General features: G+C 42.0%; 1 protein-coding gene across 1 annotated transcript in view; it reads right to left on the minus strand.

The window, feature by feature from the left end:
• The window catches only part of ARPP21 (cAMP regulated phosphoprotein 21), a 204,378-nt gene extending 179,800 nt beyond the window's left edge, over nt 1-24,578 (minus strand). Inside the window, exon 1 of the mRNA XM_074841812.1 lies at nt 24,505-24,578. The gene's annotated coding sequence lies outside the window, so the exon portion shown is untranslated. The remainder of the gene's footprint in view (nt 1-24,504) is intronic.
• Nucleotides 24,579-25,709: the final 1,131 nt, after the last annotated feature.

Here is a 25,709-nt window from a genome sequence, read left to right on the forward strand (position 1 = left end):
CAGTGTCAAAGCAACCAGACAGTTACAGATACCTGGAAAATATGCAACCTGTCTTCAGGTATACATCAGTCTTACTTCAGTGCCTCCTCCTGCTTTGTGATAACCCAAGGCTAAGTCTATACTAGTTGGATCCAGTGATCACAGTCTCAGCCTAGTCTCCAAACTACCAGTTCTTGACACAACCCCTTCCACAAATCTGCTAAGGTTACTTTATTATTTATGAATGTGATGTTCTCTTTTTTTTACTTTTCAAATTAGTTTGCCTGCAGACAGGCAATAGACACTTCAGTGCTAACAATTTAGATGTCGTTTACACTTTTACTGAGGAGCAAGTTATCCTGAAATATAGTTCTTCCTCACTTTTTGTTTTTCTTGACAGCTCCCAAATTAAACTAAATATTCTGGGAACCAGGTCAACATACAATTCATGAACTAGTATACAACAACTCCAATTTGGTCAAAACCAAGGAGCTTAAAATTTAGTTGCAAGTGAGTATCTTTAAAAATCAGTCTTACTACAAGCAGGGCAAGAAGTGCACAATATTTTAAAAAAAGGAAATAAAAGCCTAACTAACAACGACAACACATAGAAGTAAATTTATTCTAATACTCTTCTTGAATTTCAAAGATGGGACTCCTTTACAAATTAGGTCAGAACAGAAGAGAAGGCTAATGCCGTATAATTATATTTCTAATATTTTTAGTGGACCTTTATGACTTAGGGTATTATAATTGTTTTTGAAAAAGAGGCTTTTCACCCTGACAGACAAGTTGTTGAAAATTGAAGGGAAGCCAATAACTTTGACATCAGCTTCTTATCATAGGGATATTTCTCATATCACACTGTCAATATTATTATTTTATATAAACTGTCCCAGAAATGGAAGAAGAAGGTGTTATGAGTGGAGAATCTGAGTTCAAATTAAAGCATAAATTCTAATATTTGCAAAAAGTTTGAATAAAGGAACGCTGAGGGGAATCTTCCACATGCTGATAGGAAAATCAAACTTCCTACGAGACAAGTACATCTTCTTTATAGTCATCATCTATAAAGGTCCTACTGCCACTTCCAGGGGATCATTGTGTATTTTCAAGCCTACACCCAGTTTTCAGATATCCTGAACAGACCAGGTCAACACTCAGACTCTTTGGTTGATAAGAAATTCTCAATGTCTTCATTTCATCCTTTTTAAGAGAAAGTTTTATGTTAGAAGAAAATTCTAGAGAATAGGAGCTTGTAAAATTTGTATTTTTGAAATTCTGAATTTGTTACAAGTTCCCATGGTTTTGTTCAGAAATGGATTCTAATTATTACTGTGTTGTAATATTACATTGTGAGAAATTAACTGAAATTTTCCTATTTTTATATCTTTAAAACCAGCCGCTACTTAGTGCTAATCATAATATTTCATATTCCTTTTCTGTTTCAAAGTGTTTTCTGTCTGTATAGTAATGAAACATGTTAATATAAGACAAGACAACCAACTTGGAACTGCAAAGTAAATGCCTGAATTCCTTAAAGAAGACTTAACCATGCCATCAGGCTTGGACATATCATTAATAAAAGTGTTATTACAATAGAATGATAAACTAAAATATTAACAAATTGTGTGTTAAATAACAGTATTATGATGGATAGAGTTCACTAAAAATCAAAATAGTGTGGTATTAATCTGCAAATTACCATAGTAGATGCTGTTTTTTCAAGAGATGTTAGACAGTGATTCATTTATCCTGGATTTACTGTCCACACCTCACTTTTCCTGTGAGAGTCCCAAGTTTGCTGCTTTTAAGGAGAGATGTTAGGGAAGTATGTTGCAATTGGTACGGGCAAACCTGCCTGTCTGATGCAGTTGGTAGGAGCAGAGCAGGCACTCACCTCCGTGCCAGTGACTGCATTGGACTTGATCGTACAGCCAGGCAACATCCAAACGCATCAAACAGTGACAGTATCACTGGAGATTCCTGTATTTCGCTGGACTGCTGCTTTGTGCTTGTTTCAGTGTGGTTTGACAAATGCTTTTCCTCTGTGACAATTCTCTCATTGCAAGGTAGAGGCAGGCTGCTCTCTCCTAGTTCAGTGCTGATGGTAGGAAGTTGAGGGGCTCCCCTTGTAAACCACCTAGTAACAGTAATTTGTTAACAGCTGACCAGATGTCCTCTTCCTGTGCTCCACCTCTAAAACACAAACTCTCTTGATGGATTTTATTATGTGCTGTAAACTTGCCCAATTTTCATTTTCCCCCTGTGTTCAGTGTTCTACAGCATTTCACCTTGCCAGGGGAGGGGGGAAAAGGGGAGTGCAGTATAATGGGGTTTGATTTAAATTATTACCCTGGTGCATGGTTTCTTTGAGATGCTATTTTCCCTGCCTGTTCTAACTGCTGAGCACAATCGCTACAGCTCAATTATTAAAGAGATTCTAAAAATAGTGCCATGCAAAGCTGTCTACAAAGAAAAATCATTCAAACACAGCAAGAGACATAGCCTGGGCAGTGAGCTTTCACTGTTATTAGCTTCTTAATTCTTTTGTTGTTTTTTTTTTTTTTTTTCTTTCTATCTGTTGCTCTCTTCCCTCTACCTTTCTATTCTTCCCTTCAGCAACAATAAGCAAGAGGGACCTCCAGGACATTCTCTCTGCTACCCTAGAAATCTGCATTAGCTTATACACATATTGACTCAATAAAGCATTTCCTTTTTAGTAAATGCCAACATTCACTAACTCTCATTTTGAGAGAGTCATGAACCTGCATGCACAGGAGTATAGCCAAAATAAAATATATAAATAAATGCAAGCGCCTAGTATTTCTAGCTGTGAGTCTTTTCATGCACTCTTCAGCGAAGCTCAAAACAAGGGCATGGTTAACCATCTGGAAGCCTCAGAAGTAATGTTTCCCTGCCAGGGATTTGCACAAGGCTGTGATTCACTTGATTCCTATTTGAGAAAGCATTTAAGGCTATAGCTAAATCTCTAATTAAGCACAGGTAAGCACTCCCCTCAAGAAAGGTCTCTCTTATTTTGAATCACTAGGTAGGAGGGGAGGTAGGAGGGAAGGTGACTAGGATATATAAGAAGGTTCAGTTTATAGTCAATGTGGGCATCCTATATCCTGGCTACTCTTTCAAAAGATATCTTTAAGGACAAATAAGGAAATTAAGGATGATGCAAAATACTATTCTAACCTCTTTTTTGTTTTCAAAGTTACCCAAATGATTTCAAAACAAACAATAGCAGTTACATTCAGATGTAGAGCTGTGAGAGGGAGGAAAGGCAGAAGAAAAAAGCTAAAGGCTTTTCGGCCCCCACTGTGAAGCCTGGATGGATACACAGTGCGTGTCCGTGTGCCTCTCACTCCATGGCCCAGGCCATGTCACTGTTTCTGCCAGCTCCAGCAGGAGCCTTTTAAACAGGAGACTGGTGGGATCACACCAATTTCACCAGGCTAGAGGCATCTCTGGTTGGAAAGAAAGTATCTTCCTCCCCTTCCCACCTACATCAATTCCACATCCCATTAACATTCAGACTAAATCTGCAGCTACAACCTTCCCATCAGGCTACAGTTTGCAGGAGCGGCTCTACCACCAAAGCTGTGAGGACCGCAAAAGTGTCAAGGGACTCAGCCTGAAAATTAAAATCTGGGGGCTATCAGCTTAGAGGTTGCACAGTGCGTACAGGACATAACAGCCAGGAACGAATATAAATCTTGTAGTACTGACAGCTCTGAACCATTTTACTCTGCTTTTCACAGTGAGCTTGGGTGGCCATACACCTCTTTCACATGCCCTGTCATATACAAGAAGAGTGTTAACTGCTAATGCCAACAGTGTGAAGCTGTTCAGGAATTTTTCTGCCAGCTTTTGCAGCAAAGCAACCTATTTAAGGAGCATACGATCCCCAAGACTGTGTCTCTTGCTGTCTCTAAGTATGCACAAACAGATGAATGGTCATACACATCTTGTAGGAAATTAATGCCCATGGTCATTCTGAGATAGACACTTGCAATTGAATACATACATCTCCAAAGCAAAATATAGAAAAATACAGGCTCTTTGAAAGTTGCTCAGGTATCATCACTAGGTCCTTACCAGGTTTTAATACCCATTTCAGCTATCCAGACTAAAATAAAACCACACGAAGAACAAGCATTTACTAGAACTAAATATATTTCACATTCAAACTGGTCATTTGGGATATACAGTTGCCATCATGCAAAATATCTGAGTTCACCACAAAACTAAATGAAAAGAACAACTGAAAAATATTTTTTCTGTGGTCAATTATACATGAGATATTTTGATTAGATTAATTATTGCACAATGATGTCTAAACACTCAGTTAATAGAAATAACCACTTATGTGAGGAGAAGAAATCTGATAGTAAACTAAGTTTCTTTATAGCCTATATGCCTTAAGTTCAGCAGGTAACTTATACCATAGAAGAAGCAAAGCACTGAACCTTAAAGCATAAGAACTGAAATTTACTTCCTCTCAAGAGCATCCAAAGTAGTACAACACTGCCACAAGCACCAATATGACATGAACAGAGTCTCCCCGTCAGGTTGACTGTGTCTTAAAACATGATAAAAATATTTCACTCAATTATTCCACCTAAGTGGAAAAAACATGCAAAAGAGCATTACAAGTAACTGAAGATATAACATCTGTGAAGTACTGCTGATTAATAAAAATAATAAAAATCAGATATAAAATACAGCATCCCTTTGTTAATTACAGATTGCTCCCTTTCATTAAAACACCATATCTAATTATTGGCACTTCCTTTAAAAAGGCAGAGTTTGCCAGAGGCACTATAAATACTAATAATTACTCTACAAATACTAACAATTCCTTTCTATTGAGGTTTTCATCTGTCTGATCCACACACAAATGGAAACGAGCATTGGGAGTGCCACTTGGTACATACTGCAACCAGAGCGAGGGAGCAGATTTGACCAAGGCTGCAAGGAGAGCTGGTGGCAGGCAGGCAGAGGTAGGCAGCGCAGGCAGGGGTGGATGGCTAATGCCGAGAGAGAAGAGACATTTACTCTGGTTGTCGCACAGATACACAAAGAGCAAAAGACATTTTCAGCCTGAATGGCTTCAATGAGATCAGGGGAAAGGAAAACGCTGAACACGTCTCCACAAAGAGGGAGCGCAGTGAGTAGCACAATGTGTCGCAGCCGCCATGAGTCTGCTCCAGCACTTGCTGCCAACCTCCTTGGAGACGCACTGAAGCTCCCTTACATTTCAAAGGTGCAGGGCAGGCAGCAGAAGAATTGGGTTCAGGACATCTCCCCTGTATTTACATAGCTAATACATCACTGAATACCATCAGCTTCCCTCTTCTTGCCTGCCACTCAAGACCGGCCATTAAGTGCTGAATGAACTAAGAGTAGCTAATCTGCAATACTTTTCACATGCCATAATTTAGTATGATTTGTTGAAAGTGGCCCTCTTTGACAGCCTCATTTACTGCAGAGATGTAATGCCTTTCAAATGTTTATTGTGAGCGATGTATCCACGCAGTAGCATCAGCCTTTGCTGATTTTATTATTGCACTGCCGGAGGAACACAGATGTGTCCTTCAGGTTTTATGAAACTCACCACGTTCTTGTCAATTTAAGGATGAAAGACCTAAACCAGCAATGCTCCACCTGGGTATTTTATATGTGATCTATTCTATTTCTCATACTTCCTTTGGAGACTAAGTTTGAAAATAAGAAAACAAAACCAGGAATCACTCTCTCAGGGAAAAGCTGTCCTATCAAACCCACACACATGACATGGAGCCTGATGTTCTGACCCCGTCCCTGCCTACAACCATGCCAAACACCATGAAAAATTCCCAATGGTGGTCAGGGTGGGTTTTTTAGGGTCATTTCCTTTTTTTTTTTTTACAACCATCATTAATTATAAAAGAAAACAATCTACAGAAAACAGACAGCTTTTTTTTTTTTTTAAACTGTTATTTTTTTGGCAGTGTTGCCACAGCTGCTGCAGGCAGCTCTGGGGAAGGTGGAGCATGAGGAGCCAAATGTGGAGTTCACCACTTGCACCTGGAAACAGTTTAGCCGCAAAGAGCTGGATTCTTGTTCTGCTCAAGTGTGATACACCTGTGTGGGACCCCCGATGGGGGAACGGACAAACTGCTCCAGTAAGAAACTTGAGGCTGCTGGGAGCCACGCTTCACCTGCCAAACTTTTGGGAGAGTTATGCCTGCTCCCCAGTCAGCACAGAGGTGGGAGCATCAGCCTCCATACCTGCCTCTTCTCCTGCACTCCACTGGGGTTCTCCACTTGCAGGCTGCTTTCCATCCAGGTTAAGTAATGCTGCATTACTCCTTTCATAAGCTATATAAAGAAAGAGACCCCAGAAAGATTTCTTTTTTCTATAGATCAGCTTCTAATTTACAGATGTATACCCCATTCTCACAACATGGTTAGCAGGGGAATTTCACATTGCAGGACCACAGGCTGAGTACAAAAGACCCCCCAAAAAAGGGGGGAAAAAAAACCCGCCCAAAACTTGTCACCATTAGCTAATGGCTATGATATTTTAGGCTGAATGAACTATGTTGGCTGCTCACATGTACTACAACACCATAGAAAATACTTGACAACAATGAGGTCACTTAGGGCACTTTAGGCAAAAAGTAACCACAGCCTACAATGCTTGGCACGTCTAATACAACCTGGCTGTTTGCCGGTCTTTGTCAAACCAGCGAATTAAAGGTTTCTGTATAGATCTTGGAATGGATTGATTGCAGCTGCAACATCAGGGATGAATTACATCTGGATTTTGCACATATTTGGTAAACTGGCACTCCAAAGTCTCTACTTGCATTTAACATAATGTGGATGTTTTCAATTTCCTAGGCTCTTCATTTTAAAAGGAAAAATAACATTTTTAAAAGCATTCAGTCACCTTACAGTGTGAATTTTCCTCTGTTGTCCCCCCTTCTTTTTTTTTTTTTTTCTTGATAGATAACATCTATTTTAAAATATCCAGGCCAGAACTATGATCAGCAAACACAATTAAACATTGACTCAGACTGAGGCTTGTGCCAAATGGCAAACTGCCCCATATAAAGGTACTTTTAGTCTTTTTCTATTTATCTCTCTCTGCCTTGAAGAGAGCAATGAGATTTTGGGACAGCTGGGTAGCATGCTGGGAAAAAGGAGCAAAAGGACCATTTTATTTTCTTGGCATATCCTAGCTACAAACAGGTTTCCTACAATAGAAGAAGAACAAATGAGCAACTTCAGAAGAAAATGGACAGCTAAAGTCTTATATAAGGGACTATTTATGTCTGAAAAAAATCGAACTGATGTAAAAAACAGCACCTGAAATAAAAAATGTGAGGAAAATTTAAGACAGAAAATGATTTCTCAATGTTAATACTTACCATGTCAGTCAGAGCAACTCAGTTTTTGGTGGTATTTTACTGCAATATTCCAAGCTATGGAAAAACTGAAGTTTCATTATAAGAGATTGCCAGTTCTTTATAACACTACACCTGCCAGCTGAGTGCTGGGTAAGCTAAGGTGAGGACTCTGAGCTTTTAAAACAAAATTAGGTTTTTGCCAGAAGATCTTTTTCCATGAGGTAGAGACTGCCTCACACATGCTGACCCTGGGCACCTAGGCAGCCTTCCCACCACTTATGACCTTTCCTCCAGACTCCAGAGGCTACTTCTGTCTTCAGCAGTTGGTGCTTGCTCTCTCATGCAGGCATGGGCTGACTTGCAGGGTCAGAGGCTATCATAGCATTACCTGCCTTAGGAAAATAGGTTTTATCACTATCGGGTCATCTGATGATTCTTTTTTACTGTAGCCTGCATGCCTTCATGCATGCTCTCACTCACGCCCCCTCAAGTCAGGTCAACTGATGGAGACTGCTGTAAATCTACAGTTGCTTTTGGTACCATATCCTTTGCTGTCCCTGAAACCAAACGACCAGTATCTTGCTGCAACTGGGACTGTTGCCTTTAACCACTGAGCTTTAGTGAATACAGTGACAGCTCATGACAGCAGCCCTGCCAGCTTCAGTGCCTCCTGCAGGGCTCCAAGTGCCACATTCGTTACAGTCTCATAAATCCCATACAGCTCTTTTTCTAACCATATTTTCATCAATGCCTAGAAACATCCCTGTATTCTGTTAGACTGAGAAGGATCACAACAATTGGTCTCTTTCCTCCTCTGTCAGAGAGATTTTGGGTTTTATGCTGAGTTTAGTCCCATTGTTACCCAGCAGTGAACTGGGTACTCTTGCCTTTCAGCTGTGATAATCTCCAAATAATCCAAACTAACCTGTGGTTTTATCATCTGCCTGCATATGCCCATTTGCCTCAAAGTGACTCTCTTGGCCATTACAAGCGTCTGGTAGCCCAAGTTCTTCCACGTTACCCAGAGCTGCTTCAGGCAGCATTTGGTTTGTCCATCAGTCATGCCCCCCCCTTTCCTTGGGGTCTCACCTACCAGCCCACAATACTATGCCTCACGTACCCTGTGAAGAAGTACAGCATGACTAGACTCAACATCTCTCAAACTTCAGGGAGAAAAGGCTTTCTAAGGTTTCTAAACTGCAGGTTACACCACATCCAGACAGTTTCCCAGAGCCTCCTTCAAACTCCAGGATCCTTTTACTGAGCTCTGCATACGTTATCCTCACATCCCCAGCTATAAATGTGATTTCTGGGAATCTGTCATGCTCTTAACACTTTGCCAGTCTCCAGACTGGCAGATGCCGATCCTCACAGATTAGCGCAAAAAGAGCAGAGACCTGGAGGCTGGAAGGTAATTCTTGGGTTTCATCCTGACATGCTGTGTACCTCTAATTGGGAAAACACGTCACAAGGATACTGGGCAAACGCATTCTTCCTTGCATAGCATATGCTACTTAAATAAAATAAATAGATAACAACCCCCATGTTGCATACCAACAACAAGCAGTATACGATCGTGACTCAGGGGGCCAAATGTTTAAAGCAAATATGCCACTAAAGGAGAACATCAATCTGAGCTGAAGGGAGGCTGCTGCCTGGATAATAAAACCAGTCACGGCCCTTTTCTTCAAACTCAGCGTAGCCCTTGAATGTTACAGTGAACTCTCGCCTTCACATGATGAAATCCTGAGCCTGAGTGGGCAGGGAGAGGGGGGAAGGGAGCTGCCAGGGATGGAGAGGGAGGGGGAGGAACCGCAGTGCCTCTGAGTACTGCTGAAGTATAAAGACATTAAAGGGCCATCAGCAGCTCACCAGCAGAACCCTGCATTTATTACAGCATAGCAAATTTTCAGAGATGAGCTCCTTTCATTTAGGTCTGCAGCTGCTTCTGACATCTCCCAGCTGAAAAGGGCTGAGCATTCTCACAATATTAAAAACTCAGCTTCTTTTCCTCTTGGAACTGTAGAGAGGAAGAGCAATAAAAAAATGAAATAAAATAAATAGTCTGCTGTGTCCTGCCTGTTTACTCTTAGGCATAGGAGGACTGTATCAAATTTAACATGATGGAAAAACTGGAGCCAAAAGATTTGTTTCTAGAATCCATGCTCTCGTTGAGTGTACGAAAGTCTTATAAAATTGAATATGTGACTCTGATCTTTACGGTAACGTTGTGAGTCATCCACTAATGGTCAGTCTCCCCTGGTTGGAACTCATTATGGGGTGAGACTCATTATAAATAAATCCTTTTATCAGAAGAATTTAAATTCCCACTGCTTGTTCCAGGTGCCTAAACAGCCAGGGTCTAATTAACTAATGATGCTGGCCAAACTGCAAAAACAATTTATTTACCAGATAATGATACCATACATATACGCAACATCCTCTGGCAGCAAACTGGGCAGTATATATACAAGATCATGGCTTTAAAAGCTCTTTTTCCATAGACATAGATCAGAGATGACACAGGCACCACATTTGTCATATAGCCAGCTATTAAATGAGACTGCATTGTACAGCAACCTATAGGTACACAGGAAGTATATATTAATGGATCAAAAGATGACTCTCGTCTCTACATCACGTCACTGCTTTCACTGATGTGGGTTTGCTGTTTGGCTCTGCAAACGCCTCGTTCATCAACACTTGTTGCGTTTACAATCTTAATGCCACAGAAAGATGAAACTGAGGAAAACAACAACACTTTATCACACAGAAACATTAATATCTCTCAACTGGAAACAAATTGCCCAAGGGGTCTGCCTGATGCCTCCAAGCAGGGGAATGCTTTGAATGAAACTAGGCAAGGCAAGTGTCTAAAGAAATGTTTGATGCTGGATTTTATGGTCTAGCAGAATAATGCCACACAAATTAAAATAGCCCGCTTCATTATTTTTTTTTTATAAATCCAAATGTACGCTGTCTAAATAGATACCTATAGAAAAGATTAAGCTAAGTGGAAAACACTTTCAGCTATAATGTAAAAAAGAAACTCTGTGATCTACAAGCAATGTCAAGATGTGCTAGTCAACACGAAGTAACAGCTGCTCTTAAGGTTTAAAAAAAGAATCAATTAAAATAAGTATTTCAGCTATTGCAAAAAAGACCAAATGAAAGATGAAAACCAGCACTGTGTGCTATTGACATACCAGAGAAGAATACAGAAAATAAATGCAGAACTGAAAAGCCAGTAGAATAGGACGATAAGTGAATTTTTGGAATTCTGTGCCTTGAGAAAGTCAAGAGAATTTTTGTTCTCAGTTCAGAATAAAAGCACTTCAGCTTTTTTTCTCTGAAATAAATGTGGAGAATTTTTCCCCAAATTCTGATATCTGTGGTAACAAAGGTGAAAAGACCAGAATAAACCTGAAGAACCAAGTCACTCTCTGTCTTCTCTTCCAGACCTAGTGGAGGCAGAGTGGGAAAACCCAAAATGTTATGGTCCCTGCTTCACCTGACCTGTGCCTGGGCAACTCCAGCCAGACACTGTGTCCCCGGTCCTGCTGGGGACAGTGGGGGACAGGGAGAAGGCTGGGAGAGAGCAGTGAGGGTGAATAACAGGTTATAGAAACCACTGCAGTTGCACTCCCTTTCACAAATCTCTTGTCCTCTGCTCTGGCAAAGCACTCATTGTAAGGAGGTTGGTGGATGAAGAGAAAGTTACCTTCTCCTTCAGTACGAGAACTGCATGGTGTGTAGGTACCAGGCAGGGCAGATACTGACATCTGCACCTTAAAAGCCACCCTCCTTCCGGAGGCTGATCCAAAATGCATTTTATCTATATATATGCACGCAAGGGTTAGGAGGGAGGTATGACAAGAAGCAAAACGTGCCATAATCTTCCTCGCGCAGCTCTCACCAAAAGAAACAGACTCCTGATGCAAAGAGGCGGATGCACAGACACATCTCTCTAAAGCCACATTGCAGATACAAGTGTTTCTGCAGAGAAGCAACAGAAGGCTTGGTTATTCTGGGCCATCTTCATATACTGCTGTTTAGGAGCAGTTTACATTTTTTGAATAAATGAAAGAGCTTTTAAATATTTTTTTTTAGTGAAATTGTCAAACTTTGCAACTGCAGCTTCTCCTTCCCTCTCCTCCTTAGTTGATTAAAAGAGAAAATCAGAAAAAAACCCTAAACTTTTTTCCAGAATAAAATTAACATTTTTTCGTGTTTTTGTAAAAAAATCTACACTGCTTGCTTTAGATTTTTTTTTTTGTTTGTTTCCCATCCCCCAGAAGAGGAAACCTACATTCACCTATCTTTGGTGATATTTTTGGCCCTAGAATGACAGATAAACATCAGTGGTTAATTATTCTGGCTTTCTTGTTTGTTTAACTCTTCATTACTGGCATATTATTCAACATCTGAAATGTTAAAAACAGAATAAAACATAGGGTTTTTTTGTTAAAACAACGACTACATGGATTTTTATTGCCAAAGCCTTTGGCCACTTAGCACATTCACAGCTGCCATTTTTCCTCTCCTACCACATAGTGATTTTCAATATCATTTCTCGTGTCAAAAGACTGTCCTTAATATTTATGAATTATCTGACTGAAACGAGTTTTTCATGATATGCACTTTCTGTTTCTACACCAGAACTCCTACTGCTATAGATAATGTCTATGTGCTGAGAAGAGCTGGCTGAAAGTACTCGATGAAGCATTTTTTGAGAGGATTTGGCATTGGGCTTAGGTAATTTTCATTGAACATCCCACATCATTTAAAACATCTCACTGAAATTCACTTTTAATTACAAAGGTTCATTTTTCAAATCAAAATGACTTTTCATTTCAAAATGGATGATAATGGACAGCAAAAATTTTCCTGAAGCCAAATGGAAACAAAAAGAATTCTTGACTTGACCTCATACAGGTTTTTTTCCCCCCTAGCTTTTGCAGATTTTTGGTCCACAAAATTTTCAAGTTATGTAATTTTTGTAAAATATTATAGTGGAAACATTTGAATTATAAATATTGACATTGCCTTAATTAATTCACAATTCTTGTAAACGTGAAACCAGTTCTCCTGCTTGCTCCATGGACCAGCACAGTCACCCTCTCCCAAGCAGCAGAGGATCTGCTTGGACATTTGGAAATGTCTTGCTTGTTTGCACCACCAAACAGAATCAAAGCCCCAGTATTCCTACTTCTTTTTTCATTTCAGGGGCAGATCAAAAACATTCAGATTTCCTAAACAGATGGCATCATTTTAAATTGTGACCGCACTGTCCATGTGTGCCCAAGTATACTGTATGGATTACTCCACACAAGCGCTTGCTGGTGGTGGACCCAGCGGCACGTTGTGCCTTTGTTCTGCTCCTTGGCACTTCCATAAATGTCTGCCCTTTGGAGTAGTGTGGGCTTTCTGCTGCATCTATGTCAGTGGCATGTGTGAAGCCCTGCCATGTTTTAATGGTATAGATGTGAAGGAAAGGCAAAGCAAATAGAATAATAAATAAGGACACGCTCTCCCCCTGTTGCCTTTGCTAAGGTACTATTTATTTTAAGCTAGGAGCGCCTGCTAGAAAGGTGATCTGATGGGTGAGGGATTTAAAATTATGAATTTTTTTTTTTTTTTTAAAGCACTGCTTACACCTGGCATCTGTTCTGCCAGGTTTGCCAAGCAGATGTGTTTGCACCGTGGGATCCCTGCCCACCCCATGGACTATCCAGCTGGAGTTCACATCAAGGCACCACTGCGAACCAGGTCCTCCACAGTGTCTGACTGGGCACAGCCTCCTGTAGCTACACTGAAGGTATGTAGTTTGTCAAAACAAATACTCTCAGTGTGTATTTCTGAGCTCTAAACATGGTTTAGGCTAATTGCAAATAGCAGCTTTGCTTCAACTTCAATTTGTTTTCTGTTTTTCCTTTCTTGGATGTTCATGCAAGTTAGGTATATTCCGGGGACTCTGTCCATTTAGCACATGCCTCTGAATGAGCAAAGGTACTTGCCTGTAGGTAGGATGCTGTCCTGCTTCCTTGGAAGTGGTCTTTCTCTGCTTGTAGCATGATAGTCATCAGGCAACAAGGACAACATTGCATCTTGAAGAACCAAATTTACCTACCTATTTTATAACCTACTGACACAAAATTCAGAATAAAGGCCTTATAAACGAAAAACTTTTTGGATGAGTATTTTGCAAGCAGAAAACACAAGGCAGAAATTGTCAGATAAATTGTTTGAGTAGTTCACCCAGCCCTTTTCCCTGGCTACATAGCTCTCTTTGGAGGAAAATGCTAAGATTAAGTTATTGAGGCTAGATTACCATCAACTTTATCAACTGCATCTGAATCGTATGATTACCCCCACAGTACTGAAGTAACTCAGGGCACTGAAATCAATGGAGGTAGGCTGCTTTACACCAGCAGAGAAGAAGTCTTCCTATCCCTGCACCAATAATAGCTATGAAAAAACCTTAAGTGGGTTTACTCATGGGTGAGGGAATGGGGGTGGAAAGAGTTTCTCAGTAAATCCAAAATCCTGGCCAAGGATCCAGAAGGGGATTATTATTACAGTATCGCTCTTATGAGCTGTGCTGGGCTGAGCTTGTTAGAAAGGTGTTAAACTTTACTCTGCCAAGAGCACTTTGCAATAATCAGTTTATGAAAAATTCAATTTGGCAGCAAACTCTTGGCAGTCTCAAATCAACTGTACCTATTATACCCCAGTCACAAGTGGATGGACAAAGGTGGCTCAGTGCATCAGTCTCTCCTCCCACTCCTCTGCAGCCTTGAAATTTTCTCAGTGATGCTGGAGGAGGGAAAAAATAGTGTTGTGTAACTAGTCTTCAAAACCCAGACAGCCATTAAGGACAAGAAGGAGAAAAAAAAAGAAGTCAGAAACAAAAGACAGCCAGCTGCAGAGCTTCTGGCAGGAGCTACCAGGTAGAAAGTCTGTATGGGCTTCCCAGGGCAAAGGAAACAGCCTGTGCCCTGTCACGACAAAATATTCACTCCGACTGGGAAAAATGTAAATGATACTGAAGTGATAATGAGCACTCAAGTGGATTTCTTCCTGAAATGAGTCACAACTGCTGTCAAAGCTCAGTCAATTTGATTGCTGTAGCAGGGTGAGGAGAAAGCTCTCAGGAATGCCACCTGAAAGCCTTTGCTGTGGGCAAGGGGGCAGGGGCCCAGAAGCACAGAGCAGTGTGAATGTCTTCCCATCCAGCTGGGAACAGGGCTTCCACCTGCCTCCTCTGGGAAGAAGCAGTGGTCCAGCTGCACACACAAACCCTTGCGTTACGGTGCATTGCTGTGTGTCATGCTAGTAGCTTCATGACTGTTTTTCCTCTAGAAGGCATTACTGGGACCAGGGAGAGTAGGCTGGAGAGGAGACAGATGGTATTTTCTCTCTAATTTTGCTGTTTAAGAACAGAATTTGCACAGTTTGTTCCTCAGTCAAACCTTACTTTCAAGATAAAAAACTGTTACCTGCCAGAACATGAATGGTTTTGAAACATGCAATAAAAATAAAAAGAAAAAGAAAATTTTGTTTTAAAAAGCATGCAGAGGGAGCTTTCATCTTAAAGAGCTACCAAATTTGCATTCCTGAGGTCTGATGCTATGGTTATTAATCAGATGCTTTGGGGATATTAAAGACTCTCTCTCAGTAATATCAAATGCAAACGTCCTTTCTTCCTCGAGATTTCCCAACAGATCTTTAAAGTCTTGGAGCTCCCTTCATTCTTAATATGCACCATGATTATATTGTATCTGCAGAGGTCTTCTTTACACCTAGAGTTTAATATCTTCCCCTCTCCAGCAGATCTCCTTTTCTTTTAGCTAGGGCTCCATTTCAGGTAACTGCTATTCTAAAACCTAATTTGCCCATTTATATTAATATGTGCCCTCAGAAGAACAGAATTTGGAAGCTCAGCCTGACATCTGCTGTGCCCATGCTCTGCTAACTTACACAGCATTATCCTGTCATGGGAATCTGCAGTCTAAGTAAAAGCCCCAGCTGCAATGAAGTGAAATCTCCTGCTCCATTTGATGTGGCCAAATGACTTCATGTTGCTTGTTCCCATCTTACCGGATGTACTGAGAGATGGGCAAGGAGCAGATGAGAGGTATAAGATGCATGGGCAACCCTTGTGCAGAATGAGACTCGTCTCCGTTCTTTCCTGGATAGAGCAAGCTGATTCCTGTGTAGGAGAGCCTTTTCAGGGACAACAGCTGCAGAGAGAGTGTGAAGTAGTTTGCCATCAAAGTGACAGGAGAATGAATTCCCATAAGACCTGAGAAAGTCATGGACAAACCTTTGGAAGTAGTGGGCGAGAAGGTAAATGTTATCTTACATATGCAAAACACAGGCTCTGGGTAAATCATGTTTGCCCAAGGAGCACCTGATGCCGCAGCTGCGCTGATGCAGGAATGCCTGGCCTGCTCGGGCTGTATTCCTCTGGCTCTCCCTCACAAGCGCACATGCACACTCATTCACATACATCATCTTAATTAAAAGTCTCCAAAATCCAAATATGAATCCCCTTTTTCCTTTTCCCACCTCGCTCTGCTGAAGGTGTAAATAGGTCAGGTGTTTCCATGGCCACAGTGAACCAAATAAGCGGTTGGGGTTCAGCGAGCAGTGCGGGTTTTATAATTGTTCCAATGCCAGGTAGCACGAGGTGTGTGGCACCACGCTGACAGTACCTAACTATCTCTTCTTGCTCATCGGCGACGTGATGGCTGGCACTGGCTCCTTTCCCCCTCGAAACCGTTATCTCCTGCGAGTTTCCACAGGCAGCTCCCCTCATGGGGTAGCGCTGATGAAAAGAACATTTCACATGGAAAATGTCTCTTTGCATCGCCACTGCAAGTACTAATTGCCAGTTCCAGTGCAGCATTGAACCTATTCGCACAAGGTGTAATTAAGTTGTGACTCACTGCCACAGGATGCTGCAGAGGCCAAAAAGTATAAAATAAGCCTAAAAGGGGACTAGACAAATTCATGAGGGACATGTCTAAAAAGCAGGATGGTAGAGATGGCACACCATTCAGGAAGCCCCTCCTAAACCTCTCAATGCCTGAAGGCGAGGAGCTGTAGAAGGGAGAGGAGTTTTTGGTACTTAAGCCCTATTTCATTCCCAGAGTCTCTGCTGTTCCCCAGCATCCCAAGCTAGATGAACATGTAGTCTCCCACCTCCTCACTCTGCATAAGAAACAGAAAAATTGGGATGAACTGTGGAGCTGATGGCTCTGAATTCGAGCAATGCCCTCTGACTTTAATTAATGACCTGGAGGGGAACACCCAGGACACCAACGGGATCAGCTCTGTGCTGCATTTGACCATTTGTCACAAGGCATTTTCTGATTTCTGATTTTTTCTGTGTGGTGAATCATCTGGATAGATACTATGGCACAGATCAGTTTTCACTCAGTGAAAAGCACTAGATCTTTCACACATCACAGACTGAGTTATTTGTCAATAAAATTGATCATTTAAGACTGATTTACTCCGCTTTCCTGGGGCCAGACATGAGGATGTCTACTCTGGCTAGTGTTGCTCATGAAATCTCTGGATGGAAGATTTTGTCCCATAACCTGCCACCCAAAACCATCCCTGTCTCAGCTGTGATGTTCACTGAAGCCTTCTTGCAATGCAGAAGAAGGTTTTACAAGGAGTCAGGCCAAGACTTTAAGCAGGCTGCCTCAGCGACCAGCCTGCCTGGGAAAGCAGGACCCCTCCCTGTTTCCTCATCCTGTAAAACAGACATACCAATCTCTTCTACAGATTGTCAAGCGTATGGACACCCTGATATCAATTTTTTTACAAGAATAAAAATAGTAATAGAACTATTAATAATCCAAATATGTTGTATGATCCTGGGATTTCAGTTCAGGCTCTAACAGCACAGCGTTGAAATACTGCAGTTTCTTAGGTCCTTTGTTTATCCCACAGGCTAGCAAAGGAGAAGGAGGGTCCACACTAAGAGCTGCTCTCTCCTGCAACCAAACACAGCTCAAACCTCCACAGAGGGAGCCTGAGCAGCTTCCTGACAGATGACTTCTAGTACGAGCTTACTCAGATACATCTTTCTTTAAAAAATCATCTCAGCTGCACTTTCCACCTTTTGGCAGTCTGGCTTACCAAAGGACATTGGGACTATGATTGTATTGCCTGGGCCACACTAAAGGCAGTGATGCTCTTCACATCTGTTCACTCATCTCAGCAAGATGGGGCCCGAAACTCTTGGCCTTGTCTCCTGCCAACATCACCATCAGAAATAACCAGTGCCACCCAAAATGATGTTTTTTGCTCTTGCCCCTCCACCTGTCTTCTTCTTGCACAATCAATGGGGCTTCAAATTCAGGGTGTTTTTGAGGCCTTGACAAACATTTGGGAAGGTAATAACCAGCTCAGATCCCTGCCCTTCTCCAACTTACTGGCTTGACACTGCTCTTATACTCCCAGTGTCTAGAAGTGTGAAAAAGGGAAAGGATTTTAATTTCAAGGCAAAATTCCTCAAATTTAATTGTTATGTGAGGCTTTGTATTTAGCCTCCAGACTCTCTCAGAAACCTGATAAACATACATTCCCAGTTTGAAAATATTGATTTTTTCCTTCTCAATATTTTTTTTCCTAAGTGAAATGAGAATCAGTAGAGATTTTCTTGTTTAACAGCATAAGATCTGGCATAGTATAAAAGTATCACCTTGTCATGACAAATAAGCTTTACTTATTCATTGGCATTAGCAATGTCCACGCAGCCCTGGGAATAGTGTGTTGTTGTTTCAGCTCATTACTGCACCATCAGCAAAAGGAGAGCAATAGGGCTGAAACTCAACCCCCAGATACATGTGTGTTGCTTGGAGCCTGCAACGGAGAGCAGTGTTATGGGTGGCTGTAAAAAATATTCTTCAGAAAGTCAAAGAGGACATAGCATGGGTAGCAGCAGACCTGGTGCTCCCCTCTAACTTCTTCTCTGATCTTCAAGAAATTGGATCCCTCATCTGTGAAGTGGGGATAACTGTATTCACAACCACTCTGTAAAGCATGTAAAATCTGCAAATAAAAAGAACCGTAGCAAACCAGATAAAACCACTGCTCTTAGTTAGCTGTCTTCTAGGGAAACTTTATCTCTCAGACAGATTCTTATAATTAAGATAAATATGGTGTTGGAACCAATACATGTTTTATAAAATTATCTACTCCCTGCGCACATATTTCCTCCACCCCTATTTTTTTCCTATGTAAAACTGGGTAGTCTTGCTTACTAATGAGATTTAGCCATATTAGGGTTATCTGTAATAGAACAATTATTTGATCCTTAAAAATACAGGGTTTAGTGAACAATGGATTAATGAGGAAGGGATGCAATGCAATACTATGGAAACTGTATTGCAGGATTTAATATTGTATACTCCAGTGGTTGGAAAGTCCTGCATTATAATCCTGTGATGCCAATGCTGTACTGAACAGCAAGTAATCCTAAAATCCAGTTAGCTTTGGCTTAGTGTACTGCAGAAGCACAGGAAACAGCAAGAATCTATCCAGTCACATTGAGCTACCATAGTTACGGGACACGTTCAGGAAAAAATGCTTTGTTTTCATTTGCAGACCTCACTTTCCAAATGCTGGTACTCAGTAGGTCTATACAGCAACTGTTGGGCCATTGCCTAATATTGTAAGTCAAATCATAGGTCACTACATGCCTATTCCAAAATAGTCCTCCTTCCCTGCCAAGTCTTAAGTCCCAGAAACCCTTATCATGGATGAGAAAATGGGATATATGCAACCAGGTGCACAAGAAGGCATTGAAATGACAAAGCTTCTAAAAATACGAATGTATGAAAACACATGTACTATGCCACTTAACGTCAATGCTGATTTTATAAACACTAACTCTCTTGTACATTACTAGTAGGCCCACTGTAGACACCAGCACCCCATCTGGGAGGGGACATTAAATGCTCTTCTACTATTAACACCACCCATCCTAATTACCAGCAGCCCACAAAAACTCACAGGTTTAGCCGTGTAATCTTGGGAAACTAGAGCTCAGCTGTGCAAGAGGGAACTTTCCGGGGTTTTGTTTTTCCTGCAGGATAGTTGTCCTTTAAACATGGGCAGCAGGATAGCTGTTGTTGCATGGAGTGGGATTCTCGAGGGGGGAAAAGCCACCAAAAAAATTCCCCACAGAAAGAATTTTGAAATGCACTGTACAAGACCTTAAATGTTGAGGCTAGGCAGATAATTTTAGTACTCTCATTCCCTGGCTGCTCACTAACCCTCAGACATATACTGGGGAAAAAAAAAAAAAAAATCAGTATGAAATTTCTTATGCATTCCATAGCTGTTTATAAGGAAAATAAAAAGGAGGGGACAGTGTTTCACTGATCTCAGGGGGTTATGGGTAAGACTTCTGAAGCTACCTCAAAATGTTAAATATATAGCCAGTATATTCTTGCCACTACTTTCTTTTTTAAAAAAACAAGAGATACTACCCCATTTCTTGAATTATCCCTTCCAGATTGCTGAATCAATTAATAGATTTCTTAATCAAAGTCTTTATTAATTTGGTAATGCTGCATCCAGGTAATATTTATCTACCCAGCAAAAACTAGCATGGAGAGCTTACCTAACTGACCATTGCAGCAGCAGCAACAGAGGTCTGTTTTCTGGTATTCAAATAAAAATGAACAAGAGAGGAAAATGCATACAAAACTGGGGCGGGGGGAAAGTACAATACTACAGAAAATTATAAACAGGAACACTTGGAAACTCCGGGGCAGAAGTTGAGTCTGTGGCCCTCTATGTATTACCATATATCACATATAATGAGTCAGTGCCTGGGGCAAACTGTCTGATTGTCCTCATCTTCGTGGCAGCCCTGATAACAAGTGCAAAAAAAGACAGTGTTTTAACCATGGATACAGTGGTGGGGCCTCAGCTCCAGACAGTGACATTAGACAAGCCGCAAGGGAAGTTGTTTTGTAACTTTAGCTATGACAACTGAGAACCTACAGCTGCAGCAGTACTTGACTTGGATCTGGATCAGCCTTAGATTACCTTGACTGTATGCAGCAAACACAGTTTTATTCATGCCTAGCTATTACAAATAAGAGTCCCTGCCTCCCTACCTTTTTCCCTTAGAGAAAGAAAATCAGAAAATATTTTTGCTCCAGCACTGCCTGGAGGATCTATAGCAACACAATCTTATTTATTACCTGTCACTTATACGCAAACATTTCCTACTGTGTCAAACCAACCATTTATTATATCATTTCTCTCTGAGGTCTCAACATCATCCATCACCAGTAGTCACCTACCCTGCTCCCGCACTGGGCCTTTGCACTGCATGGGGATCCGCCAGTGCGGATGCCAAGGGCCTGGGCTGCTGCTGTTTTCCATTTCGTCTCTCTTCCATTACCACTTGACCTGCCTGGAGCTCGAAACGTGTTGTTAAGGGTTCAATGGGGAACCTTCTTCATGAGCCTTCCCACTTAATATAAGAGATGTCAACCTGCCTGTTTTGTGAACATCTCACCTCCTCCTTTGTTTAAGAAGAAATGGATGGAGGTTTCCTTCCCTGTAAATAATCGTGCTGCCTTCCCGCCCTCTCCTCCATGCACACATATGGACACCTTTAGCCTGAAGACTGGGATACATAGATTTTTACCTAACCTTTCTTAATCACTTCAGGGACAAGGTGGGAGTGTAAGCAGAGGTGCAGTTGCCATCGTAGCAGCAAGGGAGAGATGGCTGAACTTGCCGAAAAAGTAACAAGGGAAACACAGCACTAGATCTAGAATCTAGATCTAAGATCTAGATTCAAGAGAAAGACATCTAAATGTAATAATTTATAGTGATAATGTGTTAACATTGCCCTAGTTTGCCAGTACAGTTTGTCGATAACAAGTGAGACAAGAACAAGAGGCACCTGGACAGCAACGGACTCAGCTCCACGTGGGTATGTCCTCCTCAGACTTCCCCAAAGGATGGGTAACACAGGCTACTTAAGTACCTCTACAGCCTCTGGTAGGATTGTTCATGCATTCTTTTCCTGTGTTTCAAATAATTTCCCCTCCCTCTTTTGGTTTTTGGGAGGTAAGAATTTGTAAACAATACACAACTGTAGCTGTAAACAAACTTGTCTGGAAATTGCCTTTGCTCTGAGGAGCATCTGGTAGAAAATCTGTCCTAGTCTTCTCTTCCCAGTCTCTCTGCTAAACAGCCTTTCTCCCTTGCTCTTTTTCTCTAGACCTTAGTGAGGAGGGAACAGGCCATCATCAGATTTTCTGTGCCAGAAAGAAGCGTTCCTTTACAAATTCACAGAAGTGCAGGATTGTCAATATATGACTGAGGAATACCTTGCTTGCATGCTTGGTTATCACCAGCTTCACCAGCAGTGGTGTTGGGATCCTAACAGGGTCAATTTTATCAGTAGCTAGCCCATGCTTTTGTATGTTATAGAAATCATACTCTCAAATGCATACATGTATATGTACCCCTAGGTCATAGGAAAAGGCAGATGTTTGTAATAGTTGAAGAAACAAAAGGGATTGTCTTCCTCATTAGCTAGAAGTGTATGTCATTAGAGTATATTCTTCTATTTCCTCAACACCAAATTAAAATAATTCTGACCAGGTAATGTGTTTACAATAACAGCGGGGATTCCCATACTGCTTAGAAATGCAACAGGATTTTCTCAGAATATGTTGTGGTGACATTACAAGCTAAATGCCCAGGAAATTACTAGAATGAGGGGAGGGTAAGTTATGAGTATGATGTACTACGTAATGTAATACAGGAGCCCATAAACCCATAATGTCAGTTTCCTATGAAACTGATAAATAATTTTAATTTAAAAAAAAAAAAAAAAAAAAAAAAGAATTGTGCAGATACAGCAATGACTTCATGACCTGCTTGGTTATGAAAGGTCAACTGTAAAACTTACTTGGATATGCCCTCTAACTTCTATCCAAGATCAGTGATTTGTGTACAAAGTGGGAGAAGCATTTTATTCTTCTCAAGCTTTTGTTAACTCTGAGCATTTTCTCACAATGGTTAAAAAAAAATAAATAAAACTTTTTATTAATGTGCTGTCCTATACCCAGCACTGCTGAAGATCCACATGCTCATTTATGCTTTCCTACCTGGACGCAAGATCCTTTGCAAGGCGACAGATCTGGCTCTCCAGGGACGCAGACTGCTGCACCTCTCCTGAGGGACTCCTAGCTGCAGAGTTCAGTGGCAGTGAAATCCACTTTCATCTTGTATTTAAAAACTGGCATCAAATTTGCAAATGACTTCTCTGTGAGCTGCTTAGAGAGGTACTTTGAAAGTTGCAAATAAGTGACTTTCAAAGGGAGATGGCCGTGTATTTTCCTTGTGCCTTTGCACGTCTCCCTTCAGCAAAACACGAACCCTCAGTGCTGCCCCATCCCTGCATGGGAGCTCCTGCTCAGGCATGGCTGAAGCACTGGTTTGAGGTGCAGCAAATTCTGCTTCATGTATTAAAATAAGAGGAATAGAAACTGGGGTGGGTGGGTGGGTGGTAGGAAGCAGAGAGGGAGCTGGAGAAAGCTTTGGCTGGAAGCATGAGTCAAGGCATTACGAGATGTATGGGATTATCATAGTTTACATAGTGTCCTCATTGCCAAACAACAACGTCAAGTCCTGAGCGCAGTGCTGGCTGCGGAGAGGTCATGAGCAGCAGGACAGTAATAGTGTTACAGTAGCACAGTGTCCTCAGTCAGAGGTACCCGCCTGGGAAGGATCTCCCAACCCCCCAAGACATTATGGTTCTTGCAGCAAAGAGCCTCCGACGCGCTTTGAGGCACGACCCCACATGCAATTGTCACATGTAGCATTGAGAAAAGGCATTTTCTCTCTTTCTTATCAAGACCATGTTCAAATTTTAATGGCCTCATCCAAAAAACTTCTCCTGGAAGAAACTTAGGCCTAGACTGCACCTAGAGACACCTGACACTTGTGAAGCTGGACCTTTCTCATCAGTTCCATATTGTATTTATATGGCCCAGATAGTGCTTTTTCATTCCACAGCTCCTAAAAAACCTGTTTCACTGCTAGCTGTAGATGGAAATAGTGAGGATGGTGCTGATCCAAAGCCTCCCACTGATTTCAGTACCTTTTGCATCAATATAACTCTCCAGGAGCACTGCTGAGGCTGACCTTCTGCCCTTGGTAGTGAGCCAATTCAGAGCAGAAATCGTTGAATTTCAGAGACAAGTCTCTTCTTTTATTTTTGCTTTTTTCCTTAATTTAGAAGCAGCAGCAGCATCTGGCTTCCAGCACGCAGCAGACTGTCACACTGCAGACAGAGCCTGCTCGACTCCCTAAGCAAACCTACCTCACTCTCTGTCCGAGAGCAAGCACGTGGGCACCACACGGGCGCACACACATGTTGTTCAGCAGAAGTCACACTGCGGCACACAGATCTCTTCTGATCTGCCTGACGGCCCTGCATCTCCTCACACAGTCAACGGAGAGGGGTCACATAAAGGCAACAGGATACTAGAAATGATCCTGTGAAGCATTACAAGCCTTTCGGCTCCCCCTTCCTCTCTCCAGCCTTTATGCTAAGTAAACACCACCTAGACATTTTGTTGTTCTTACCAAAAGAAGCTATTACGGTTTAGGAAAAAAAAAGAAAACAAAATCCAAAATAGAAAGGAGGTGGGAGACCTTAAGATATTACCCCTGAGCAGACAGATCAGATACTTTTAGAGCAGAGCAACAGCACTTCTTCCCCTCCCCGCAAGTGTAGTCAGCACATTTGATTTCTTTTTCTATATCTCTCCCATGTTTATTATTAAAACACGTCATCACCATCTAATCACCACTGGAATTGAAAGTAACTTTGCACAGGAGCATTCTAAAATTAGAGAACACCGATTAAAATTAATGCAAACTCAAAGTGCTGCACTGTAAAGAAACTACGGCCAACACATGAGCAAATGCAACCCATATCTGCTAATTTCACAGTGCTTATGCTTGATTTTTAGTATTTCTTTGTGTGTGTTTCCCTCCTCTAAGAGCAGCGCCACGAAACTGCCAGCCCGGGGCTCTGCTGAGACCTTCTCCTTACCCCATTCACACAGCAGGAGTAGTCCCATCCAGGAGCTTTCCACTCTGGAGGAGTCACGGTTCGCTTCTCCCCGCAGCAGCCTCGCTGGGCGCCTACTGCCCCGCTCCACGTCCCATGGACAGCTGGGGCCAGCCGCGGGGGCCGGGGCATCGTGGCGACGGGACACAGCCCTTCCTGATATAATGGGAAGGCTGGTGCCAGCGCCAGCATCGGTCCGGGCGGGATTCCAGCGCGGCGGCCGTCCCGCACCTGTCGCAGGGCACCGACCGGGACAATCAGCTGCGCGGCTAATATTAGCCACCCGTGTCGCCAGCACCAGGGAAGCATGGTGGGGATGGGAGCATGATCCAGGCACAGAGCAGCTTGTAGGGAAATAACTGTCCAGCTCGGCCTTTAGTTAAAAGGAAAACAAAAAAAAAAGGCGCGCATATCCCACTGGACAGATAACCTGCATGGAAGTCCCAAAGCCCCGTGCAGTCCTTTCCTGTTCATCAGATTAGCCTGCTTCTCTCTCCAGCAGTGGTTTTTGTCCTTCTAAAATTGTGGGCTGCCAATAAGAATGGATATATTTGTATTTACTGTCTCTGCTACCTTGGCACTGACAACCTCAGGTCCTCCAACTGCCAGACCAGAAACGCCAGGCTGCGCCTCAGCTGTGCCGAGGGTGACGGTTACAAGATTGCACTACTTAGTGGCATGCTTTCGTTTGTGGCTACTGGGAAAGCACAGTGACAGACAGTGCTGTTGCATACAGCAAAAAGGTAAAATAAGCTAGTGCTATAAGTGACTTATAAAATCCAAAATCAAGAAAATCTTCCCACCCAGCATAACCTGCAATGGTAACATAGCATGTTAATGTCCTGCTTAAAATAGAACACCCACAGAACTGGGCCTTTTTTCTTTTTTTTCCTAAGGAATTTTCGCAGTGCTTTATCTCCTCTGCTCTCTGGATATTGCAGGTGTCTCCAGGCACCAGGGGATGCAATGAAGGCATGCACTGCAGCAGCGATAAGCACCAGAGGGCAGCTTAAATACGGACGTGAGCTCCAACTCCAAATTCTCCGACCAAGCAGTTTACAGCAGATCTTCCACAGTCCTAGCTGTAACTTCTTTGATGCATCCATTTTGTTTCAATAAAATGACTATGTTCAAGATGAAAGGGATGGAAAGCAAGAGCTGCAAGGCCCTGCTTTCTGCAAGACCTA

The sequence above is a fragment of the Strix aluco genome, chromosome 1 (assembly GCF_031877795.1).
Source record: "Strix aluco isolate bStrAlu1 chromosome 1, bStrAlu1.hap1, whole genome shotgun sequence".
Classification (NCBI taxonomy): domain Eukaryota; kingdom Metazoa; phylum Chordata; class Aves; order Strigiformes; family Strigidae; genus Strix; species Strix aluco.